The sequence below is a fragment of the Geotrypetes seraphini genome, chromosome 7 (genome assembly GCF_902459505.1).
Source record: "Geotrypetes seraphini chromosome 7, aGeoSer1.1, whole genome shotgun sequence".
NCBI classification, from domain to species: domain Eukaryota; kingdom Metazoa; phylum Chordata; class Amphibia; order Gymnophiona; family Dermophiidae; genus Geotrypetes; species Geotrypetes seraphini.
In genome coordinates, this window is record NC_047090.1 from 144,368,350 (window position 1) to 144,389,543 (window position 21,194).

The following is a 21,194-nucleotide window of genomic DNA, read 5'->3' on the forward strand; positions in this document are numbered from 1 at the left end:
GGTCGTGTAAACGAGGGAGGATTTCCGCAGTGGCGGCTTTTTGCCGGCTGGTCACGGACCACGTTTTACAACCGGGGGCGGGGTTTGAACGTGACTCCAGCCAATCCAAGCTCCAGCTCTTTGAGAACGAGGGGGAGGGGGGAAGACGTGACTTTTGCCAGCCACCTTAGTGCTGAAATTTGGCGAAGTGGAGGATCTTGGAAAACTGGTTGCATTTATATATATGTTCCTTTGGGATAAAGATGACAGCTGCAGCAGAGTGGTCGTTTTCGGAGAGATTGGTGCTGTGGGAGGCACCCAAAAGCTCGAAAGGAGATGGTATCTAGGGAGCTGTCTTTTGGCATATGATCGGGGTTTCTTCCTGTCACGTGTGTTCATTATTAAAAAATATATATATACCTAACCGATTCCGAGACAATGCAAAATCTAAATTACAGTCTTTGGTAGAGGTACGTAAACAAATGCTTTATATTCCTTTGTTGTGAGAAGCGTTTCCTTTCTTTGTAGGAGTTTGACATGTCAGCCTTTTGTTGACATATATCGCCTATTTGAAATACAAGCCCGGCTTGTTGTGTGTAAGACTGGACACTGTTTTATTTATTATTATTATTTTTTATTTGTAGGTTTTCTCTTATCTGCCTGTTTGCGTGAATTCAGTCTGCATATCGCTCACTGGCACCGTGCGAATATTGAATAATGTAGCTATATAGCAGTCTCGTTTAAATGCATGCTGGGAGTATTTGAATGAAGACATGCCGCATTCCAAGTAATTGCCCAAAAAGTGTGTCATAAACGCGACGTCGGTTTTCAGCGTCGATAAAGAATATAACATAAAGGGGGTCAGATGCTTCATATCTGCAAGCTAGCAGGAGATGGAGGCTGAGTAGCAATAATAAACCTGAGGCTTATCACTTGAGCACTACCACAAACACAATGTAATATTACACAAGACTGATTATGTTGTGACTGAAACTAAATCCAAGTGAAGAACTACGAGGCTTTTTGCTGTAGTGTCTGGTCTGCCATGATTTTTCAGTGAGAGATTAATCAGGCCATACTGGGTAAACTTATTCATACTGGTCTCTTTACAACTGAGCCCATTGTCCTTGGGGATTAACAATAAAAATGGGGAGCCATGAAACGGGAAACCTAGCAACCAAAGTCCCACATTCAATAAATCAAAGTCAAAAGTGCTAAAATTCATTGAGGGAAGGAATAAAGTCCTTTTAGCAAGAGAAAACAAAATTTACTAGAGTGTATGGACTTCAATAAATATTTATTGAAGAAAAGTTCAATAGGCAATACTGGAATATTATCCTTAAGCACACCAAGCATATTTAAATTAATTATAAATATTAAAGTTTAGGAGAGCACTTTCCATCAGAGAAGCTGTTCCTGAGGTTGCATTCTTGAAATGCATTGCAAAATTAAAAAAAAAAAAACCCAACAATGAGTTGTTTACTACTGAAAAGTACTGGTGTAAGCAAACTGGCTGGAAGGAGTGCTTGGCTTTAGTCATCACATTTTTTATACGAGAGGAGTGTTGGTACAGTTTAATTAGCAAGTGGAGGCTGCTCAGTGCTGGCATTCTGCCTTGCCATACAGATCTGGGTTCTGCTCCTGAACTTGCCTTTTGCTTCTTGGCTTGCCAGAGGTGGCATTCAGAGGCCCAATTTAGGGGGAAGAAGGAAAGAGACAAAAGGAATAGGAATAAAAAAAACCCATTCAGGAGCAACTCCCTATGATCACGATCAGATTTCATAGATAGGTTCCGGAGTGAAACTCAGTCCACACTCTGTGGTCAAAAATTATTGCTGTGGTGGAAGTTCTGCATGCAGTTTAAAAATGGAATACAGGGGAAACACAAGTACAAGGGGGCACTCGGAGAAATTAAAAGGGGACAGCTTAGAACAAACGCTAGGAAGCACTTTTTCACCCAGAGGTTGGTGGAGACGTGGAACGCACTTCCAGAGGCTGTGATAGGCCAGAACATGCTACAGAGCTTCAAAGAAGGCTTGGATAGGTTCCTGGAAGACAAGGGAATTGAGGGGTACAGATAAGGACTGAGGTTAGGATATAGAGATAGGAGTAGAGATAGGTTATAGAAATAGTCAAGGACCACTGCTCGGGCAGTGGGCCTGATGGGCCGCCACGGGAGCGGACCGCTGGGCACGATGGACCTCTGGTCTGACTCAGCGGAGGCAACTTCTTATGTTCTTATGAGGCTTATGCTGAAGTAGTTCCAGTAGAGGCCATTTCCAAATATCCTGAAACACAAATGAGTAGGAGGAAACTGATTGACCGAAATAAATGTAAATGTTACAGAGGGCTAGATGCACAAAACACAGTTGCTGTGGGCCAATTTCTAAACAGTTCAAACGGCTGCACATGCAAATGAGTTTTGTAGAGGGCGGTCGTAATCTCATCATAATCACTTAGAAACCGGCTCTCATACATGGGCAGAGTGGGTTTGGGGAAGCCCCAACAACTGAACAGCAGGGAAAGCCCCAAAACAGCCTCCTGCCACTCAGCTCTTGGGGCTTTTTTCTTTTTTAATGACACAGATATTGTGCGTCTCTGATTTTAGTCTTCCTCAGTGGCAGATTCAAAATAAAACATAAAGGTGTGTTTACCCACTTCATTTGAAGCATTCAGCCATTAGTTGGTTGAAGGGATGGAACACAGCTAACACACACACAGGATACGAGTCGGGAAGGAGGCGTTGCCAGTGGCTAGCTCCGAACCCCTTTTATTATGCTTCTATGCTATTGACATCATAGTAACTCCCTCGATTACATGTCTAATGATTGGTGGAAACAAAGTCACATGCATTTACATCGTATCACCCTCAACTCTGCACGTAGGCAATGCCTGATTAACACGTTGACAAACCCTGAGTCTCTGCACGTATCCAAGGCCTGTCAGCTGATATCCTTTCCAAATAAGGACTAGTTAAATTAAGATAAGGATTAATTTGTGACAGGTAAGGGGGAGAGAGGGAATGATTCAGCATTTCTTTCACAGGGACCAGGAAATCAGTGTGCTGATCTCACCCTGTTTCAGAATGGCATCCTCAGCGTCCCCACATTTCCCCTTACTTTACTATTTTTAAGGGCTTTATGGAGGTAAGACAAATCTGCTCGGGATAATTTGCGGTAATGACCATGACATGGCCTTACACATAAGGAAAACAAAGAAGGCAGGCATTGGACAAAGCAACAGAGAGCGATCAAAAGACCTATTCCAATGAGTATATACTGCATAAGGACCCAGATCCATTGGCTGGATGGAAGCCAGGACCATAAAGCATTCCACCACTGTGGTAAGATATCTTGTCGCATTTGAGAAGCCAATACATGTAGTTGTCGAATTTGTTCTTCGATTCTGTTGCTGTTATTGGTCAGATTAAAATAGCACATATTTTTAATGGTTTCACAGCCGTGATGATGTAATAGTAAGAGGTAATCTATGGCTGCTCTGTTGTCTTCCACAGCTGTCCGTATTTCATTTTGTTCTTGATTTAGCAAGCTAAGTGCATGTGAGGTATGATTAATGTTTTTTGCTAAAGTTTTATGATTATAATGCTAACCCAGGTACACCAACTAAAGATACTGCCAAAGAAATATATTCAGCTTTTGATAGCAAGTCGACATTACTATCACACTGGTTGTCTAATGGATAACTATTAGAGGTTAAAGAGACAGAGCATCTTTCTTTAGTAGTCCTGGGATTAATCAGTTGTTTCTTATTTACCAATGCTGCCACTAATCTACTCAGGCAGCATTGAGTATTGTGTGTTAAATTAGCAGGAATATAGTTCCATGTTCGCATTCCACATGTCCAAAACCAACCTGCAGGTAGGACAAGGTGATCATTAATATATGAAATATTTACAAAATGCGAACAGTTCCAGAAGGCTAGTCCACTGTTAATGCAATTTCTAGTACAATTTTGTACCCTAGCACATGACAGATTTTTATGATTTGCTACTATAGGGGTATAAATGGTCATGGCATCCCAGGGTAATTTTCTGGCTACTTTTCCCCATGACGTAAACATGATATATGATACTTCATCTTCAGTCATAAAATTGGTTAGTTGGGAAATATCTCCTATTCCCCCTGGAGCTTTACACACTGGAATTAAACAGGAATCTAACAAAATGTGTGCATCTATGCTAAGCAGAAGTTGTCATTACCTGAAATATCTGCTATTTTTTCCCAAATGTTATATTGCATTCTTTGCTCCCATGATTCCCCAGCAGAAGGTAAAGGAAGGCTAAGAAAAGTTAACAAGCAAATAACAATCATTAAAGAATTATAAGTTAATTGTGTAAAAATAGCAGCAGTAAAATTTTCAGGTGTCATTTCTTTATCAGTCTTTTTCAAGGTGAGAATGGCTTGGTCACTCAAGCTTTGAATGTGTCCCCAAGTCACAGGATCAGTCTTAGAACAACGCTTTCTTTTCCGGTCGTCTTGCTGTGGTATGGGGATTTGTTGTGGTTTCCGTAAGATGAATTTGAATTCAGGAATGGGATTCTGCAATTGTTGATGCCAGGACATTCCCGTCTTCTTCTGTAGTTTCCGAGACTGGAACAGGTGGCTTGTCTGCAGCTGCGCGTGCCAGTCGCACGGGTCTGCTCGGCACCCAAACCAGACCTGTAGGAGTTGAGACAGCGGCATAGCCCCTCCCCCAAGTTATTAAGGGAGCAGGTCCATCCAAGACAGGATTAGGAGACAGTTTATATTTAACTAAAGGTTGCAGTAATGGAACTGCCTTTTGATGATGTTTTATCATGTTCAGAATACTCTGAAAAATAGTTCAAATGGTTAATAGTGAACAAAACAATGGATAAAGACATTTGAACCTGTCTCAAACTGGGAGCGGCATATGTTAAAAAAAAAAAAATGGAACGGCATATTTCACTGGTTTCTGTTTTAATAAATATGATTTTAATGTACGATTTGCTTGTTCTACAATGGCTTGTCCTGTAGAATTACCGTAAATTAGCTGGATATCCCATTGTAAGCAAAACTCAGAAAAAGCATTGGAAGAATATGCAGAACCATTATCTGTTTTTAAAGTTTTTGGCTTTCCCATAACAGCAGTGCATTGTAACATATGATTAATTACTTGATTCGTAGTTTCTCCTGTTTGTGATATCAACCAGAGATAGCCAGAATAGGTATCAATAGTAACGTGCAAATATTTCCATTTCCCGAAAGGCAGATGTGCACATGAATCCAAATTAGTGTCAAATATTGTTGATAATTGGTTAGTAGCATCCAATCGGCTAATTAGTTTATGCACGCATCTGGGCTCTGCACCCAACTTTGGGCAATCTACAGTGTATACGAGAATGCAGGGGTTCATCTCTCATTCCTCAAGCATCCACTTATATTTTAAGCACTTTGGGGAAGGGGTATATTGTAGAGAACCTGAATATTTATCACCACTTTACAATAAAGGTGCCATAAAAACAGACAGTCGGAGTCGGCCAGTGGAGTCGGAGTCGGAGGAAATTTCGGGTACCTGGAGTCGGAGTCGGAGTCAGAAGTACAAAAAACTGAGGAGTCTGAGTCGGAACATTTATCTACCGACTCCATTTTTGAACTTGGCATACCAATCATGAGCGATTCTTTCAGCTATAGCACCCACTATATACACAGCACAAATGTTGCGAGCAGCTTCTGTGGCCTTAGAACCTTGATTAAAAGCAAAAAGAAGGTGGTGTCGAAAATGCTCATTTCTCTCAACTTGACATTCCATTTTAACGATCTGAAAATTAACCAGTGCTGTGGAGTCGGAGTCGAGGAGTTGGAGGAAATTTCGGGTACCTGGATTCGGAGTCGGAGTCTGAAGTACAAAAAAACTGAGGAGTCGAAGTCGGAACATTTATCTACTGACTCCACAGCCCTGCATAAAAATAAGTATTACTATTAAATATTGACCTTTGGACAGTGCTACTGTATCAATGCACTTTGTGATCTGTACTTTCACTGAAGGAGACAGTGAAAGGGTTACCAATAATATTTTATTATGCTTCCAGAAATATGTACGGCTAAAATTTTATGGGTGACTCAAGACATTGTACATTCAGTTAGATGCATAGTAAACATTATGTATTTATTGTCTCTGCCACTTTTTAATACGGAATTTAAAATTGGTCTGGTATTAGAGAATGACACAGGGACAAATTTGTCCCCGTCCCTGCAGAAACTCAATTTCCCTGCCCCATCCCTGCGAGTTTTGTCCCTGTCCCATTCCTGTAAGCTCTGCCTGACTGCACAAGCCTCAAACTCTTATGATTTTAAAGTGCAGATGAGGACAGAGCTTGCAGGATTGGGACAGAGACAGGAAAAGAAGTCGCCTGGATTAGATGGGAAAATGATTTCCTGCAGGGACGGGGAAACATTTGTCCCCTTGTCATTCTCTAATACCAAATCATGGTATTAGAGAATGGTTTGTTTTTTCTGTGTAATGGAAATTGGGAATTTAAAAGACAAAAAGCACAGATGCAGGTTTAAATATTTAATATATGATTATAATTATTTATAGTGCACATAAATGAAATGAGAGGTAGAAAATGCACTCTGCAGAGTAGTTAAATCACCTGTTAGCAGATATTGTTTGAGAGAGACATATTTAATCTTCAACTCCTGCCTCCCAAAAGAAAAGTTCATAAGTCATTTTTAAGATGAACTTGGAAAAATCTACTGCTTATTTCTAGGATAAGCAACATAAAATCTGTTTTACTCTCTTGGGATCTTGCCAGGTACCTAGGATACTGGGCTTGATGGATCTTCTGTCTGTCACAATATGGTCATTCTTACATTATATTTAGACGGTTAAAAGAAGTCATGCAGAGGAAACATTTTCATTGTCTTATGAGGACTAAAATCATTACTGCTGGGAAATCCATTCTTTATGCATTTTAACTTTTAAAATAGTCTAGTAGTTTATTATACATAAACTAGTGTTTAAGCCCATTACATTAACAGGTGCTAGAATATATGCCTGTCTGTCTTTGTTTATTTATGTCTCTCTCCCTGCTCCTGTCTCTTTCTTCCTTTCTTTCTGTCTCTCTCCCTCCTGCTGTTTTTCTCTCTCTCTCCCTGGCACCTTTTGTCTGTCTGTCTTTCTTTCTGTCTGTCTCTCTGGTCCCCTGTCTGTCTTTATTTCTGTCTGTCTCTCTCCCTGACCTCCTTGGTCTGTCTGTATTTCTTTCTGTCCCTCTCTCCCTGATCTCCTTGGTCTGTCTATTTCTTTCTGTCCCTCTCTCCCTGACCTCCTTGGTCTGTCTGTATTTCTTTCTGTCCCTCTCTCCCTGACCTCCTTGGTCTGTCTGTATTTCTTTCTGTCCCTCTCTCCCTGACCTCCTTGGTCTGTCTGTATTTCTTTCTGTCCCTCTCTCCCTGACCTCCTTTGTCTGTCTGTATTTCTTTCTGTCCCTCTCTCCCTGACCTCCTTTGTCTGTCTGTATTTCTTTCTGTCCCTTTCTCCCTGACCTCCTTTGTCTGTCTGTATTTCTTTCTGTCCCTCTCTCCCTGACCTCCTTTGTCTGTCTGTATTTCTTTCTGTCCCTCTCTCCCTGACCTCCTTTGTCAGTCTGTATTTCTTTCTGTCCCTCTCTCCCTGCCCCTATGTCTGTCTTTCTTTCTTCCTCCCGCTGTGTCTGTCTCTCTCCCTGTCCCTCTCCCTGCCCCTGTGTCTTTCTTCCTTTCTTTCTGTCTCCCTCCCTCCCGCTGTCTGTCTGTCATTATTTCCCTCCTTTTCCCTATGCAGCAGCATGTTCACTCCATTTCCCTGTGCAGCAGCAACAGCATTTCCCTCCTTCCTCCCCCCCCCCACTTTCCTTTGCAGAAGCAGCAGCAGTATTTCCCTTCCCCTCCAAGTCCCTGTGAAGCAGCAGCAGCATTTTCCCCCACCCCCATTCCCTTCTCTTACCGCCAGCTGTCTTGCTCTGTTCGGCCCCTCCCTTCTCTTAACGATCTGGCCTGCTCCGTTCGGCTCCTCCCCCTTCCCTTCCCGCAGTGTAGCCTGTGTCCTGTTCTTTTTCAGCCCCCCCTTCCCTTCCCTTCCCGTGGGCTGGCCTGCTGCGGCCGAAGGTTTTTTAAAAAGTTTAAAAGTGCCTGCGGGGCTCCTCTCACGATCCCTGCCAGCGTTGGAAGCCTTCTCCGATGCTGGTGCAGGCTTGTGAGAGGAGCTGACACCGCAGCTTGAGAGGTGGAGAGCAGGGAGTCCAGCGCTGCCGTCCAGTTTGACGGAGTGAGGGACCCTTGTATGCGCGCATGCGTACTCTGCCGACCACGGAATTACAGATCAGGCAACACGGTGGTAGAGTGCGCATGCGCGCTTAGCGTTTTATTATATTAGATACATACACATAGGCTGCACGAGAAGGTTCAACAGTGATTATGTTATAGTCAGCTTGAGAGAGAGGAACAAACGCTGAGCCTTGGTAATTACATTACATTAGTGATTTCTATTCCGCCATTACCTTGCGGTTCAAGGCGGATTATATTTGAATTGTCAGGACATTTAGAAGTTCATAAGGAGTGGTCTGGACATTTTCTAAGTTGCTAAGGATTAGAGAGTGTTGCAGGTGATGCTTGAAGTAGAATTAGTTGTGTTAGTTTGGTTTAATGTATTTTTTTTGAATAGTAGGGTTTTGTTTCTTTTTTGAAGGTTTTGTAGTCTGTGGTCGAGATCAGTAGATTGGATAGTTGGTGGTCCAGTTTTGCTACTTAAGTGGCTAGGAGGTTGTCGTACAGCTTTAAGTAACCAACAATAATCCCAAAGAGGTACTTCTCCCAACACAGCATGTTCTAATTTGATCCACATTTTATGAGCTGTCCCACTCTTCTACTCTAACATTATTTTTAACTGGGCAGCTCTGTAATCGCTTTCCACATCTGGCAACATCAAACCCTCAAGTTCCTGTTGCTTATATAATAAAGCTTTCACCATACTTGGTGGCTATTTTTAAGCATGAAAACTATTCAACACCAGCCTGCACATGTCATGAATAGATATAGTTTCATAGTTTATTTAAAATTTGATTAAACGCCTATCAAAATTCTAGGCGAAAGTACAATATTAATAAAAAAATAAGGGGGGTACAATAGATCGGGGTTAAGAACGAGTTACATTTTTAAAGCTGTTCTTAATTATGATTTGTATGTAACTCGGAACGTGTAGATTACAGAGTGCAAACCAGTTTGTATTTTATCTGTTTACCGTTATTCTACATGTTTAATGGTCATCTTTAAGCCTTTAGATTGAAATTTTCCAAAGCATTGGGTAGGAAGTGTGATCACAGTGTCTACTACTGTGCATTGGGGGTTCTATTCACTCGTCTCCCATACATTGTTTTGGCTGTGCATAGCTGAAAAAAACAGCTTTCTTTTTCTTAACATGACCAGTCAGATAAAAACAATTTGCAGTGTGCATCTGTATTGAAAAGAAGTTAAAAAGATAATAATGCAGCGCACATTAGTACTGACCTTATGGTCATTGTCTAACAATGTTATAAGCTAATGATTTAGAAGGAAAATAAATGTACAAATCTAATATGATAGCACTTCATAATTAAATTTCTTTAGTGCCAGTGTGCAGTGCGCCTCCAGGTCAAGTCTGAAAATAACATGCAGATGAGGTCACTACTTCAGTGACAAAGATGAGACAGCAGTGCGTTCCCCTTGAGCGTCTCTTTACTAAATGTACCCCTGGACTGGCTTGAAACTATCGTATATGCCAAATATAAACCGAGATTTTGGGGGCAAAAAAGGCCCAGAAATGGGGATCTCGGTTTATATTCAAGTCCACCAGAAAGCAGACACTTTTTTTACTCCCTTTACAATGGCTAGCACTGCTCTCCTGCACGCCCCCACCCTCCCTCCAGCGACCAGAGCTGCTCTCCTACCAGTTCCTGCTCTCCATGACTGACACTACTTTTCTGTACGCCCCCTGATGACTGGCGTTGCTGCAGTATCCTCAACTCTACCCTGCCGCCGTCGCAGCTTTCTCCTTACCTGCTGTTCAGCTAAGGCCTCTCTCCACTGACATCAATGCTCTGTCCCCTCCGAGAATCTCGGAGAAGGTTGGAGCCGGCATGCAGAGATGCTTAAGGCCCCGCAGCGGATCAGCATGCACCGCAATGGTAAGAGCTTTCTTTAACGTTGTAGAATCAACTTTCTTGAGCACCAGCAAATGGTTGTGCAGCAATGTCTAGGTGCCCAGCTGCAGGTGAAGACCCTGACGGAGCAGGAGCCCACAGAATGGGTGGAGTTAGATAAATTGATGTGTGTGTGTGCGTGCGTCTCTTTTCCTACTCCGTTCTTTCTAGTGAAAGAACAAAAAGCAACTCTTAAGCTCAGAGTGGCTCCTGCTTAAGTGTATGTAGTTTTAATTTTTTTTTTTTAAATTCTTTATTCATTTTCAAAATTACATTAAGTGTTAAATATATTCATTCACATTAACAATAAATACATCACTTACAAACAATCATTGATACATTTCATAAATTCTTATCCCTTCCCCTTTTCCATCCCTCCCACCCATATATTCCATTATCATATAAAACATATAATAATAAAATTCCCCCCTCCCTACACCTTAAGTTGATAAATATAAGGGAAACAATTTCAAATTAATCTTTACAATACTTTGTTAATGGTTTCCACACATCCTGAAACTTCTTAAAATATCCCCGTTGTAATGCAATAAACCTTTCTATTTTATAGATATGGCATAAAGAATTCCACCAGAAGTTGTAATTTAATCTCCTCCAATCCTTCCAATTATATGTAATTTGCTGAATGGCAACACCGGTCATTATGAGTAGTAATTTATTATTATTCGCAGAAATCTGACTTTTTGCTCTCATTTCCAAACCAAATATCACAGTATCATAGGATAATGCCACTGGGTTATCTAATAAATTATTAATTTGGTCCCAAATTGATTTCCAAAAATTCATAATACATGGGTAATGAAACAATAAATGATCTAAAGTTCCTACTTCCAGATGACAATGCCAACATCTATTAGACAAAGAACTATCTAATTTTTGTAACCTAACAGGGGTCCATAACGCTCTATGCAATAGAAAAAAACAAGTTTGTCTCATAGATGCCAACATCGTACATCATAGAATGGAGTTTTTGTGTTTACAGACAGACTTTTTGGGTCACCAGGCCGCCCAGTGGTACAAAGTGTTAAGTGGATTTAATAAAACGAAATTAAAAACTGGTTTAAAAGATATTTGGAGCATTGAGATTAAGCATGAAATTACTGCATCTCAATGGTCACAAATTTGGTCTTGGAGGATGAAATGTACGATGTCGGCATCTATGAGACAAACTTAGTTTTAATTTTGTGTTGAACTCTGGGAAAAACGAGTTCTGTAAAATTGACTTGTGTTTCTGGCCTAGTTTGGGTCTGTGGTGTGGTGCTAGCATAGCTTTGAACCTGGGATTCCTGAACTTAGCTGTCCCTAAACTGAAGTGGACCACTGCAGACAGTCTTTCTGGGCTTGGGAAGATGGCTGGCAAGCATCATGGATTAAAAGTCCCAGAAAGGTGAGTTAGTCATTCCATTTCTGCAACCAGGAGTTCAATTTCCAAATGTGTATAAAAAGGCACTAAGCACTGGGGGTACTAAAAGCCTCACTGTGAAGTTAATAAATATATTAAAACGTGGGGAAGAAGGGATAGGGGACATGGGGTTTATGGTGGGAGGGATTGTTTATCTAAATAGATATTGTTTAAACTGCTGTCATTGTAAATGTTTTTGTGATTTTGTGCTAATAAAAATATTTTAAAGTTTATATTTGAGTCAACCTTTCTTCTTCCTTTTTTTTTTGGTGGGGGGAAGAGTCGCCTCGGTTTATATTCAGATTGGTTTATATTTGAGTATATACGGTACTGCTAACTTTGTCATTTATTGTCCCAGATAAACAAATGATGGTAGGCTTGTTTTAGTTTCCTTAAGATGCACCCACTACAGAGGATAGGCTAAATTAAGGGCTCCTTTTACGAAGGCGCGTTAGGGCCTTAGTGCGCAGAATAGCGCGCTAGCCGCTACCGCCTCCTCTTGAGCAGGCGGTAGTTTTTTGGCTAGCGCACGCTATAGCACGCGCTAATCCAGTGCGTGTGCTAAAAACACTAGCGCACCTTCGTTAAAGGAGCCCTAAATGCTTAAAAAATAATGGTTAATGGTAGCTGTGGGTGTCAGCATTTTTATGTTGCGAGAAATACCCTTGGAACTAGATGAAAATGCCTTTTTAAGAAGTGCCATAAAGTAGATAAGCTTTCATTTTTAAATTAATTACATGGGTGAAAGGAGAGTGAAGGTGGTAAGCAATCAATCCAGAAATCTGTTCGAGGTAATTGATGAATGTAACTAGGTTTATTTTTCAAAGGCCTTGAATTTTGTTTGTGTCTGACCAACCTTAGGGCTCCTTCTACGCACATTTTTAGCACATGCTAACCCCTACGCTAGCCGAAAAACTACCGCCTGCTCAAGAGGAAGTGGTAGCGGCTAGCGCGGCCGGCAAATTTAGCGAGCGCTATTACGCACGTTAAACCGCTACCGCGGCTTCATAAAAGGAGCCCTTAGTTTTTAACACAGGAAATCCGAAGACTTATTTTCTTTTATCATTAATTTCCGTTTATCAATATAGCTTCATAAGGCTGAATCCCTACAGTTAGGGTTATCATATGGCTCTAGAAAAAGGACAGATTGCGACATCCAGGTTTTACTTCCATTGCTTTCAATGGAAGTAAAACCCATATTTCTCAATCTGTCCTCTTTCTGGAGCCATATGCTAATCCTGCCTATAGTTCTAGAGCAGATGTAACCAGAAATAGCCCAGTCGATTTCCTACTCTCTCTCCTCTCTTGATTGGGGCATAACTGGGGATTGTTCATTGCCCTAATATTGCATTTTTCTTTGTTTAAAGAAATTAGCAGAGCTAGCCACTCCAGCCTAGAGATTGGTCCACATGGGGACAGAGCAGAACAGCTGAACCTTCGTTGATTCTAAAGGAATATCTGTCTTTGCCAGCTGAATGATCACAGGGTTGAGAAGCAGGCAGGGAAATCTTTGCCGTCTTCACTCTGGTGCTGTTAGTAGACCTTAACAGAATGGGAAAATGCTGATTAAACAGCTAAACCACCATCTAGTGAGTACAGGCCAACTCAAAAACATTTTCTCTCGTAATTGGAATACTGAGAGAACCCACAGTGGGTCATTTGATCTGTGCTATCCCTGGAGCATGTCTGGCAAGGGAAATGAAAAATATTTTCAGGTATCTCTTGTGGAAAAAGTACTCTGGGGTGGTAGATTTCATAGTACTTTGGAGTCTTGTCTAAAATTTAATTAGTGAAGCAGAAGAAATGTGATAGTAAAGCGAGTTGTGGTTCTGGGGAGCTGGATTCAATTCCTACTGCAGCTCTTTGTGACCTGGGCAAGTCAATTTATTCTCCATTGCTCCAGGTATAAAAAACACCTTAGATTTTGAGTCCACTAGGGAAAGGGAGGGATTAGGACTTGTATATCACCTTTTTGTATTTTTACAACCACACTCAAAGCGGTTTACATACAGGTACTTCAAGCATTAAAATTGCCCGTCTGTCCCGGTGGCACCTGAGGCACTGGAGGATTAAGTGACTTGCCCAAGTCACAAGGAGCAGTGCGGGGTTTGAACCCACAACCTCAGGAGGCTGAGGTTGTAGCTCTAACCACTGCACCACACTCTCCTCCTAGGGACAAAGTACCTGCATATGATGCATACATGTAGTAATTCTATGGAAATGCATAGTATATAGTAGTAGTACCCTGCCTGCAGTTGCTTAGATAACTGTATAGTGGAACTTAAGCCAGACACACTATTTGACTACCAAGAGTCTAGTCTTCATAGAATTATATAGATTTAACATACTGTACACAGAAGTTTCTTTACTGGGCTGTATTAGGTCTTGGTGCAGAATTTGGTACAACACTAATAGTTGAGTTAACTTGTACTTATTTCCACATTCACTTCTTAATGCAGGAGGAAGAGAGGAATGTGCCTTACAACTCATGTGCAGGTAGTTAGCCTGCATTAACGGTTAATGCAGCACATAATCTGGTTCATTACGTGAACTATTGTAGTTAGCCACAACACACTACTTGCCACTCATATATCACTCAAGTTCTCTTTTCATTTACTGTTGAGAATGCTTCAGACAGTCGAGTTGGAAGCTTTACTGTTGTTACCATGTGTTCCTATTCACCATTAACCACAGTAAGTGCAAAATCTTACAAATAGTTAGTGAAGATCTCCTTAGTATTCATAAATAATTTGGTAGTGTACTCACGAGAATTTCTACTCGCACTAAAGAGTAGAGGAGTGGCCTAGTGGTTAGGGCTGCAGCCTCAGCACTCTGAGGTTGCAGGTTCAAGTTCCACCGTTGCTTCTTGGGCAAGTCACTTGAGACTTCATTGCCCCAGGTACGTAAGTCAGATTGTGAGCCCACTGGGACAGATAGAGAGAAATATTTGAGTACTTCAATATAAACCACTTAGGCTATAAGTGGTCTATAAATATTAAAATAAATAAATTATTGAAATGTGATCTTCAGAAGAGGTTTGATTATCCTTAAGTCTTCATGTGTCTGTTTTGGAAATGAGCACATCACTTACGGTATTTTCTGACTATATAGAAGACTTTTAATAATATATGATTTGCCTAGGATGATTCTAGTTCTCACTACTAGTGGCTGAGGTGGACAAAATGGCTTCCTTTCCTGCATTTTGAAATTGTGTTTTGTTATAACAAGAGCTGTCCAAAGAGAGAGGACAAAGTCATTTTAATTAGAACAGTTCCTTGATGGGTCATATGGGAAAAGGATAAGCCGATTTTCATGACAGACGTCTACACTTGAATGACTAAGTGAGAGACTTTGCGTTTTGACTTTTCTTTTTATAGAGCAGAATATCTTGTCATTGATAAGAGACCAATGCAAGCCAGATACCAATTATGAAGAAAAGCCCTTGCTTTGTTGTAGCCACTCAGTTGTGCCTAGAGAAGTGTTCATTTTCTATAAAATGGTTGAGCACATACTGAATTTTTTTCTAAGCTGTAGAACCACTAAAGTAACAATATTTATTGCCTCACATTACAAAATAGAATTGTTAAGAGTCTAACACAAAAATGTATTTGTTTGCTGTTTCTTGCTGCTGGCCTTACTTTTCCTCAGATGCAATTTTTGGTTCTCCTTCCTCGTTTGCCCAGTGCACCTTTCTTCTCTCCAGCCTTCAGTCCTTTGCCACCTTGCTGACTTTCTTCTCTAGTGCACGCCTTTCCTGCCTGAGCCTGTTCTGCAGCCCGTAACTATAGTAACCTGCCGTGCCTCAGTGCTTGCCTCGAAGGGCAGACAGGAAATATGATCTAAATTTATACTCCTTTAGTTTTTCTGTCTCCTTAGAGAGGTGTACCTTCCCACCTTGGCATGTGTTGGCAACTGGATTACATGGTTGGTCAGATTGGCCAGGTTGGGAAGGAGAATGGGCTACTGTTGATTCAGCTCTGCCCTTTGCATCCTGTTAGTGATTTCTCCCCTTCCCCCCTTCATAGCTTGTTTGTGAGTGTTCAGCTTTATTTTTAAAATTGTGATACATAAAATAGTAATTCTTTGTTCATAACCTTCCATGAATGCTATATTTGTATTGCTGTAACTAAGTTAGCACATAATAGCCTTACTGGGTTCAGGTCATTGGTCCATCTAGCCCAGTATCCCATCTTCACGGTGGCCAATTCAGGTCACAAGTACGGTACCTGGCAAAAAAAAACCCCAAATGGTAACAACATTCCATCCAAGGCAAGCAGTGCTTCCCCCGCGCCTTTCTCAATAGCAGACTATGGATATTTCCTCCAGGAACATGTCCAGGTTCTTATTCATGACAATCTGGAATTGGTATTCATACCTGCAAATTCTTAGGCTAAGATAATTGCATTTGCATAAGAGCCAGTAAAGAGAATCATAAAGCTCAAATAGCTAATATTCCTGTTAACATGACTAGGAAAAATAAAAATTCCAGATCCCCCTTAGGAGGAGTCTGCTTGGTCTCTAGACCAGTGGTTCTTAACCAGTGTCCCCCCCCCCCCAAGAGGTGGGAGGTGTGTGGCAAAAATTTTTCTGTAGAAAGCAAGCTTGTATTTCCTTTACAACCATTAGTGTCCGCACTCTTGGAAGAGCAGCAATCTTGAGAGAAAGGGTCTTGAAATCCCTGTAACTGGTCCCCATTTAAGAACATAAGAATAGCCTTACTGGGTCAGACCAATGGTCCATCAAGCCCAGTAGCCCGTTTTCACGGTGGCCAATACAGGTCCCTAGTACCTGGCCAAAACCCAAGGAGTAGCAATATTCCATGCTACTGATCCAGGGCAAGCGGTGGCTTCCCCCATGTCTTTCTCAATAACAAGACTATGGACTTTTCCTCCAGGAAATTGTCCAAATCTTTCTTAAAACCAGCTACGCTATCCGCTCTTACCACATCCTTTGGCAATGCTTTCCAGAGCTTAACTATTCTCTGAGTGAAAAAATACTTCCTCCTGTTGGTTTTAAAAGTATTTCCCTGTAACTTTATCGAGTGCCCCCTAGTCTTCGTAATTTTTGACGGAGTGAAAAATTGATCCACTTGTACTCGCTCTACTCCACTCAGGATTTTGTAGACTTCAATCATATCTCCCCTCAGCTGTCTCATTTCCAAGTTGAACAGCCCTAACCTTTTTAGTGTTTCGTCATACGAGAGGCTTTCCATCCCCTTTGTCATCTTGGTCGCTCTTGCGTCTCTACTACCGCCAATAATAATTACTGCCTCCAGTCTCAACTGAAAATGTTGCAGGTCTGCTGTTTGTAGATTCTGTTAGGTATATTTGCAGGTTTCTGTTTTGCTGTTACTTAAAGTGACAGTAGAATTTCAATATGTATTTACTTATTTATGGAATTTTCTATACCATTCTCCCGGGGATGACGTGAGAAATCTGGGATTGAAGTGTTGCATACAGCTTTTTGATATGGGAAAGGCAAATGAATACTAATCCTAAACAATGAAATATTAGGCATGCTTTTATTCAGCTGTGAATTTTAGTCTTTGTTGTGTCATATACTTCAGCCTTGTCTGTCAGGTGTGTCACAGCATAAGAAAGGTTGAAAACCACTCCTCTAGACCCTTAATCATCATCTAACATTTCTTTTGGTAACATTCCTGAGTCATCAGATTCACAAAAGGTGAGATCTGAACTGATTACAGCTGACTGGGTAAAGTCATTCGCCTCACCTTCTCCAGGGTGTAACCGGAACTAGAGCCTAGCCACGGGACTCCTCACTGCCCCTAGTGGTTACAGCCAAAACTTGCACCAGCGTTTGACCCAGTAGGGAGTCACCCTGCAGACACTGTATTAATAAGTAAAACAAACCAAAAATCAGAACCAATGCACACAGTTCCAGGGTTGGTTCTCCAAAAGAAAATTTAATTGTCAGAATGGCAAAGTTCAAAACAAATAATGCAACTTGCAGAACACAAAGCAAAAATATCCATCAGGAAAACTCTGGGTGAGTTCAGGCTTTTTTCTTCACCAAAGTCAATCTCTGCTCTGTGAATTTGCTCCCAACAGAGCTCCTTACAATAAGACTTCCAAAAGCCTGCTCCTAGCAGGTTTCCTCAAAATGCAGTTCTCCTGCTATAATGTCTCAAACACTCTCAGTCTCTGCACAAGCCTCCAGCTTATTTTATAGCACTGCTGGGTTTAGGGGAGTGCCTCAGGTTTGCCTTGCAAAAGCACCAAACAGCTTTCAAAAATCCCTCTCAGTTTTTAGCAAACCTCTCCCCACTAAAACACTCCCAGTTTCTTAAACAAACTGCTGAGAATCAAAACAGTGCAGTATCAAAAACCTCACAGTCCAAACAGTCAATGTAACTGGCTGACCAAATCAAACACTCAGCCCAAAATAGCAAACAGAAAAAAAACCTCACAGTTTGCAGTTCAGTCCTTGAAAAGGGTTGCCAAGCCTATTTCCATCGGCTCAGGAGTTACTTCCAAGCCCTCAGGGACCAGCTCTCCTTGCAGCTCCAGTTGCATTTCCTGATCTGCTTCCAACAGCTCTGAAGTGGGTTCAGCCTCTTCCACTTCCATGGAGGTCGCAGGTATTACCTGTGCTTGCGTTGGGAAGCTCCTCTTTAGGGAGAGACCTGAGCTTCCTTCATAACCGGCCCAGTAGCTTGCTAACCTCTACTGGCTTTTCAAAAAAGGAACCACCCCCTGTTCTAGCTGAGCTTGCTCTCACTTGAGCTTCTCTCTGGCTCCCCCGATGGACATTAGGGAAATAGCCTTCCTGACTTCCTGGAAGGAGATTTAAAACTCCTGTCCCTAACCCTGCTGTGTGCATGGTTGTGAATGTGCAGGGCTTCCTCTTCCCCCCCATTCTGGGTTGGTGGCATTCTCCAGTGGGTCAGTTTGGTACTGGGAGCTAGCCCTGGCAATCCCCTTTCTGGGCTTCTTGGTACCCTTCCTTCTAGCTTTCCCCGGGACCTTGACAGGCATAGAGCCTGGCTGGTCACAGGGGTCACATGCTCACCTTCATATTCCGTTTATCCTCAGAGTCAGAGAAATGAGGCTTGTTTTTCTCTGTGGTACATTCTGTAAGCTAGTACCTATTAAATCATAGACGTAACCCAAGGTTGGTGCCATATTCTGAGTTTAATATGGAAGCTAATCATCTCTTATTTATGTTAGCTAGTTTTTGGGAAATGAATCACCTTTCTTTGTATTCACATCTGTATTAGATAGCATTTACTGAACTGTTAGAACTAGCATTCACCCTTAAAATATCTGCATTTGTTTTCTGTTGCCCGCTTTTTAGGCAACATGTTGAGAGGAGGGAAGGAATTCCCCTACCAGCAGTCTCTTTTCTTGGCCACCAAAGAAAGGAGGAAGGGAAATCCCCTTGACAGTAGAATTTTTATTGTAAATAAAAGTGTTGAGCAGCCTGGTGGTACTTCCACATGTCTTTAGGATGCAAAAAAAAGGGAAGGAAGGGGAGTATTTTTAAAGTATAGGTAGTGGTGAGAGAAGAAGAGCATCTAGAAACCTATAGGGGGTATATTAAATTTGACAGGGACAGAAAGGGGGAAAAGGGTTGGGTGGTGGTCCAACAGGAATTTTAAGGAATTTCTATGAGCTTCGAAGCTGTTACCGCTGCAGCAGGCACTAACGACCGTGCTCTGGTTTTGTAAAAGGGAGTTAGATGGGTGTGGAAAGCTAAATATACCGGTAAGTCTGCTTATCAAATAAATGCCCTTTTTTTTTTCTTTATAAATTTATTGATTTGTTACAACATATAACAACTTCAGGCAATTTTACAAATTCAAAAAAAAAAAATCAAACTAAAAGAAAGTATAATATCAAGTCCACATTAATATTATGTGGACTGATTGATCTGTAGGAGTTGCCAAGAAAATAAGAACAAACAGTTACCAAAATCTTCTAAGTCAGGCAAATAAACATTCTATTTTCACTCGATCTCAACCTCTGCATTAGTTACAGGCAATAGATATAGTTTAGGTTTATCTTGAAGAAAAATTTCTAAATGGGCTGGATCAACAAAAATATATCTAATATTCTGATATGTCACTAAGCACTTACATGGGAACTTAAGAAAAAATAAAGCTCCCACAGTCGAGACTCGAGTCTTAAGTTGCAGGAACTGTTTTCTCCTGTATTGTGTCTGTTTAAAGACGTCTGGAAAGATATTTATCTGTTGACCACAAAACAAGGCATTTTTATTTATAAAATATAATTTAAGAATGGCTTGTTTTTCTATTTCAGTCCTAAATATAAATGCCCTCTTGATATATGTAGCATATACAATAACAATAAATGGGAATGTTCCAGCTGTTAGAATCAAGATAGCGCAGTAGAAGTGGTTTAACATTTTACCAAGCAAATCCCATCTGGCCTTATATTTATCTGGTAAATGGATGAAAAGAAATTAAATTATAAAAGTCCTTTCTTGCATTGCAGATCTGTGTGCCATATCTGTTTACATATATGCTCTCGTGAATAGACATAATCCAAGAGGGCAGTACACTGGGCATAACCCAGTGAGAGCAATACACTCCCTGCCTTGTATCTGTAAATACCACCATTACTACTAAACTTACTAATACCACATATTCCATTCAAAGTCCATAAGTGGCTGGAATTTGAAGACTTGATGCCTTCCGGCTTGTCTTGACGTCTCTGACATACAGATGAATTCTCTCTGGCAGTTTCACATGAGCTGAAACGAGAGACTGACAACACAGGCAAGCAACAAAAAAGAGAGAGAAAAGAGTTTCTGAGTCTCTGGAGTTGTCAATGGCCTGTGACGTCCTTGTCATCATGTTTCTTCACAATGTAGAAAGATCACTTTGGTGACTGGTCGGATGAAGGTCTTCATTGTTCCTTGATTCACAGTCTTAATTTCCAGCTTGCAAACTTTCCCAGCTTCATTTGGGAAGGTTCTACTGACAAGCCCAAAAGGCCAACTGTTGCTTTGAGTTTGGCTGTCCTTCAACAGTACAAGATCTCCTTGTAGATTTGGCCAGTTGCCTTGCCACTTATTTTGCTACTGAAGAGTAGAAAGGTATTCTCTCTTCTAATGCTTCCAGAAAATGTCTGTGAGATGTTGCTGTTGCTTTCGCTCAATATTTGTTGATATTGCCATCCTTAAAATCTCCTGATGGATGAGAAATGGTTTTAATTTTCTGCGTGAAAAGCATAGCTGGTGTCTAGATCAATGGTGACTCTGGATCTGAAGACACTGGTACAAGGGGTCTGCCAGAAAGGTGGTTAAAGCTTCATGGGCTAGTCTCAGATGATCAGTTCCTGATAGCATGGCAGTAAAAATCCACTATGCTATTCTGATCATGCACTCCCATGCTCCTCTCATATGTAAAAAGTGATGGAGGTCGAAGACCTAAGTGCACTTTTGGAAGCATAGGTACCTTTCTATTATGGTACTTTCAGATTGAACGACCTTATTCACTGATGGAGGTTTCATACAGATATGACAGTGGTGACAAGTGCCAGATTTTTCACCAGCTGTCAATGATATGAAGTTGCAAAGTGGATCAGGGGTGCTATGGTCCTTCTGAGTGATGAC

At 41.2% G+C, this 21,194-nt stretch overlaps 1 protein-coding gene across 1 annotated transcript in view; it reads left to right on the forward strand.

The window, feature by feature from the left end:
- DAAM1 (dishevelled associated activator of morphogenesis 1) overlaps positions 1-21,194 on the forward strand; it is a 342,176-nt gene that overhangs the window by 79,898 nt on the left and 241,084 nt on the right.